The sequence below is a fragment of the Scyliorhinus torazame genome, chromosome 7, assembly GCF_047496885.1.
Source record: "Scyliorhinus torazame isolate Kashiwa2021f chromosome 7, sScyTor2.1, whole genome shotgun sequence".
Classification (NCBI taxonomy): Eukaryota; Metazoa; Chordata; class Chondrichthyes; order Carcharhiniformes; family Scyliorhinidae; genus Scyliorhinus; species Scyliorhinus torazame.
This window is the reverse complement of record NC_092713.1, coordinates 262,484,792-262,490,440: the sequence shown is the minus strand read 5'-3', so window position 1 is coordinate 262,490,440 and position 5,649 is coordinate 262,484,792. Positions and strand designations below refer to the sequence as shown.

Sequence of the window (5,649 nt, the reverse complement as noted above, 5' to 3'; positions counted from 1 at the left end):
GCTACACCTAAAAATTAAGCCAGACAGCACACCCAAATGCCTCAAAGCTAACTCCATACCATACGCCATCAAATCTAAAGTTGAAGATGAACTAGAAAGATCAGTACGAACAGGAGTCATTGAATCTGTTGCTACAAGTGATTAGGCAACACCAATCACTCCTCTATTTTAGTGGAATGGCTCAGTGAGAATTTGGGGAGATTTTAAAACTACCATTAATCCAGTTCTGTGTGTAGATCATTATTCACCGCCGGTGATTGAAGATTTGTTTGCTGGACTTTTTGGAGGACAGAAATATAATGACCTGCACATCTGTATGTATAGATATAACAACTAAGTAATCACTAGAAGGCAGCACTAGTGACAGGTATAAGTAGTCAGACACAAGCCAAGATCCGCCTCTTCACAAGCACAGGGAGGAGGGACCACAAGCAGACAGAGACAGCTCAGCACAGGTGTAGCTAATCATAAGTATTTTTTATTTAATCTTGTTCATGTAACATCTAGTTTGAGCATTGGAGAGAGAACAAACTCACAGTTAATTTGTCAATGTTGCTCAATAAAGTATTTGCTCTAATTGGAAAACTACGGGGGCCATCCTCTACCCCCAACGAGGACAACGACAGTCAAGCAGCACCATGAGGCGTGGATGGCGAGAGGTGGGGGCCACAGTCAGCACTGTGGGGCACACCCCCTGCACGGCGGAACAGTGCAGGAAGAAGCTGCACGACCACATGAGGGCAACGAGGGTAAGTTCCCTGAGCCACGCCCCAGGCAATGCCCCCCCCCATTGCCCACACTAGGGGGGGCACCGGGGGCAGGGGGGGCGCAGGGGGGGCGCAGGGGTCAGGGGGGGCACGGGGGTCGGGGGGGTGTCGGGGACGGGTGGAGGCGCCGGGGGCGGGGGAGGTGCCAGGGGCGGGGGGGTGGTGGTGCCGGGGGGGGGGGGGACGACGACGGGGGAGGGGGGCAGGGTGCGGGGGGTCCGGGGTTCGGGGGGGAGCTGATTACACCCGGGACACATGTGGATCCCCCCCCCGCCCCCCCGTGGGCAGGTGCCATGCCGTCGGTCGGAATGTCCCCTGCGTGTGATAAAGTTGCATTCCTGCAAATGTGTGTCTAACCATGTGCTCTACCCCCCTCCCCCCCCCCCAAGGGCAAGACAGCGCACAATTTCCGGGAGCGTGCAAGAACCAGAGGTGGATCTCCCCAGCTGCACCCCCTGACCCCATACGAGCAGAGGGCACTGGATCTTGCCGGGGGAGCCGCCAGCCGGGAGGGAGCGCCGTGCCAGGTCGGAGACGAAGCTCCAAATGAGAATCCACTGTATGCATGCAGTGTCCCCCCCCCCCGCCTCCTCACACCCCACCGCATAACACTGCACCACCCCACAGTCCTCACCCTCACCACCCCACCGCCTGACACTGCACCACCCCACAGTCAACGCCCTCACTGTGCACCCACTCAACACCTAACAAACGACGACACAAGACTAACGAGACCTGCCTTAATGTGTTATCCAGGGCCACACGAGCACCGCCGTGGGACCGACCGTTCATCACGCCGACGCCCAGCACCAACCTCTTCCGGCCGCAGCGTCCAACCGGACAGACGGGGATGACAACGGGCAGGAGAGCCATCCTCTGAGGCTGGCACTCTGAGGCCTGATGCACAGAGGACAGACAGAGACATCAGGACGGACGATAACGACTCATATGAAAGTTTGACGGACGGGGAGGGGACAGCTAGTCCGGACAGTGACGCACAGAGGACGTCGCAGCACTCGAGGCACGGGGGCAGGGAACCTCGCACCGGCCGTGGTCGAAACCCAGCGGGCCACGGCTCCACACAGGAGACAGAGCTGGAGACACTCGAAGACCTAGTGGCCGCGGCACTGCTGTCACCCACTCCCCCCAACACCACAGATACACTCACGTCGGTTGGGCAAGTTAGTGTCGAGGCATCTGGTACACATTCTGGTGGGTACCACACAGTCAAACCGGTACAGCAGGTGGAGGTAGGAGAAGCCGAGGGCCTGGACAGTCGGAGGGCAGGCCAGGCCCAGCACCCAGCTGCTGCCCAGATGGCTCCCGCTTTCCTGGCCATCCCAGGCCCACCCACAGACCCGATGCAATTGGCACCCCAGGGACCAAACGACGGGATGACGGCTGTGTTCCGGCAACTGCAGACGCAGCTAGAGGAGTCCATCCGCGTCCAGGAGCAGGGAGTGTTGCCGGTCATGGCTGCAACCCAGGCCGACACCGGAAGGTGGCGTCCGCGATAGAGGCAATGGGGGAAACGGCTTCGGCCATGGGTCAGGTTCTTCAGGGCGTGGGGCTTAGTGCGCACGCCTCATCCGTGGCCCATTGCAGGACTGCCCTCTCACAGGCAGCCATGCTCCAGAGTCACATGGACATTGCCGCCGTGCTCCGGGGTCTGGCCCAGTCTCATCAGGCCATCGCTGAGAGCATCGGCGGGCCTTGTCCATGTGATGGGTGGTGTCACCCAAACCCAGCGGGAGGTAGCGATGTCCCTGACAGGGATGTCGCACACCCTCAGCTCCATAGCCGGCAACGTTCAGACCCTGGTCGATACCACAGCGGGCCTCCAGGACTGGCAACGCCAGGTGTCGGTGGTGCAACGGGGCGTGCCTCCCCGCGCACCACCATCCCTTAGCGAGGCCCGGGGGCCAATTGGGTCCCCGGGGGAGGAGGAGGTCTTGGTGCCTGCCCCTGTAGCCACAGCAAGGGAGGAACCGGGGCACTCACACTTCCCCCGTCATGTCCCTGGTGCATCTGGTGGGAAGCTGGCAGAGGAGGGTGTCACCACGCCATCCTGCATGCCCGCCGAGCAGCCTGGCCCATCCAGGCCGGGCTGCCCCAGGAAGCGCGCGCCGACGGGAAGCCAAGTCGAAAGGCAGGACTCTCAGCAGTCCACATCCACTCCTGCTGTACCGTCTGGGGGAACACCTAGATGCAGTGGTAGGGCCATAAAGCAAAAACGTTAGGCACGTAGTAAGTTGGCACGGGTGCAGGGCACAGATTAGTTATAGGGTCTAGGGCACGTGTGTTGCATTGTCACAATAAATGTTGCTACTCCAAACCTCCATGCGTCTGCCTTTTTTCTGGGGATGGGCTGGGGGTGTGGGGGGGTTGGGGGGAGTGGGGGTGGCGGTGTAGGGGGTTAGGGGCGGGAAGCAGGTGTGGAGGGGTTGGGGCGGGAAGCGGGGGTGGCGGTGTGGGGGGTTAGGGAGGGTGGCGGTGTGGGGGGGTTAGGGGGGAAGTGGGGATGGCGGTGTGGGCGGGTTAGGGGGGAAGCGGGGGTGGCGGTGTGGGGGGGTTAGGGGGGAAGGGAGGGTGGCGGTGTGGGGGGGTTAGGGGGAAGTGGGGGTGGCGGTGTAGGGGGGTTAGGGGCAGGAAGCAGGTGTGGGGGGTTAGGGGCAGGAGGCGGGTGTGGCGGTGTGGGGGGGTTGGGGGGAAGCGGGGATGGCGGTGTGGGGGGGTAGGGAGGGTGGCGGTGTGGGGGGTTGGGGGAAGTGGTGGTGCCCACTGACGGTTCTGGCCGAGGATCATCGCAAGGGTTAGGCCGAGAGTGGACCCCACCCCGACACCAAACACACCTTGCCCCCCGTGCGACAACGCCCGTAGCCCCACATGGACATGTGATGGAGTGTCCCTGACGCACAGAGGGAACACCGAGGTAGCTGTGTTCAGAAATGGCCATGAGTCAGACGGCCAGTAGCAATTTGTGGCTTACAGCTCATCGCAGAGCGGGTTGTCATCATCCAGCATGGCAGTGTTCACACCCGCTTACGGAGGTATCAGTCTACCGACAGTGACGAGGTGACGCAGGTGCAGTGCGGCGTGATGGTGGTGCCGTGCCTGGTAGGGTTGGTGCGGGACGTGTGTGAGGGGGGTGCTGCATGGTGCCAACGCGTGCGGTCAACGGTGCCAGTGCCCTGAAGAACGATGCCCTCCCCCTAGTGAATGAACTGTGCGCTGATCAGCGCATCGCGTGCCCGCTGTCCCGTGCGGCCTCTCGGCCGTATCCCGCGCCCCGATGGTGCCTATGCCCCGTCGCCCTTCTCTTCCCCCACCATACCCTCCTCCTCTTCCTCATGATCAGCGTCGGCAGCCTCTTCGGCCTCACATGCGTCCTCCTCCTCCATGACATCGCCCCTCTGTTGGGCGATGTTGTGCAGAACGCAGCATGCAACGACGATCCGTCCGACCCTGTCAGGGTCGTATTGCAGGGCACCCCCTGATCGATCCAGGCACCTGAACCTCATTTTGAGGAGACCGAAGCACCTCTCCACGACACCCCTGGTTGCTGCATGAGCCTCATTGTACCGGCGCTCCGCGTTGGTCTGTGGCCTCCGTATGGGCGGCATTAGCCACGGCTGCAATGGATAACCCCTGTCGCCCAGCAACCAGCCCCAGATCCGGGGTCAGTGACCCTCGAAGATTGTGGGGATGAACGACTGTGCCAAAATAAAGGCGTCATGCACGCTTCCCGGATACTGGGCGCAAACGTGCATAATCCTCATCCCCTGGTCGCACACCACCTGTACGTTGATCGAGTATGCCCCCTTCCTGTTCATGAAGACGTCCCTGTCCCGCGGTGGTGCACGCAGGTTGACATGAACACCATCCACGACGCCCTGTACCATCGGAAAGCCGGCCATCTTAACGAATTGCGATGCCCTGGCAGCCTGGTGAGGGCGGTCCTCCGGGAACTTGATGAACTGTCCCTGCATAGAGGCCATCGGTTACTGCCCGGATGCACCGGTGCACCGACACCTGACTGATCCCACACAGGTCCCCGCTCGGCGACTGGAAGGAGCCGGTCGCAAAAAAATTCAGGGCCACAGTTATCTTCACCCTCACTGGGAGGGCATGTCCTCCTCCTGTTCTACGTGGCTCGAAGTGTGCCAGCAGGTTGCATATATGTGCAACCATCCCACGGCTCATCCGGAGTCTGCTCCTGCGTGCCACCTCCGTCATGTCCTCATACGAGATGCGGTCCAGGTACACTCGCTCACGCATGGCACGCCTCCGCCACCTTGGAACGACCACATGATCGTCCTCATCCCCAGGTGACGCTTCAGGATCTGTGTCGTCGCCCTGTTCCCGGCTGGCGACGTGGGGGTGGTCCGCACCCTCCGCCTCCTCGTGGACTGGCCGGGCGTGGTGGCCTGTAGCAGCAGCGCCTGGCACGGGCCCCTCCGTTGCCACTCCCTCTGCCGCACCCTCAATGAGCCTCCCTCCTCGCACGCGACGGTTTGCCATGTGCATGGCTGCCGCTGCCGCCACGGCGGCAAACATCGGCGGCTGCTGCGAAAACATCATGCACTTGAAGGGGGGGAGGGGGGTTGGTATGGGAGGGAGAGGCAAGGACGGTTGTTAGTAGGGCGCTTTGACAAGTGGCAGCCAGGGCCCTTTAGATGAATGGGTCCCCAGGCAGCCTGCACACTGTTCAATCAGACATGCACCGTCCCACCCGCCACGGTATCCGTTTCCCGCACCGCTCAACCCGTGCCTCCGCATCGCTTGGCCAGCAGACCGACCCCTTCACCATGGCGCCGGTTTGGTACGATGTCTTCGCCACCCTCCTGCCGCCGCACACCATCGGGGGTTCTCCGTCCCGCGG

At 61.7% G+C, this 5,649-nt stretch overlaps 1 pseudogene; it reads right to left on the bottom strand.

Annotated features, from left to right (window-relative positions):
• Positions 1–4,066: 4,066 nt before the first annotated feature.
• On the bottom strand, positions 4,067–5,345 carry LOC140427396 (putative nuclease HARBI1; annotated as a pseudogene).
• Positions 5,346–5,649: the final 304 nt, after the last annotated feature.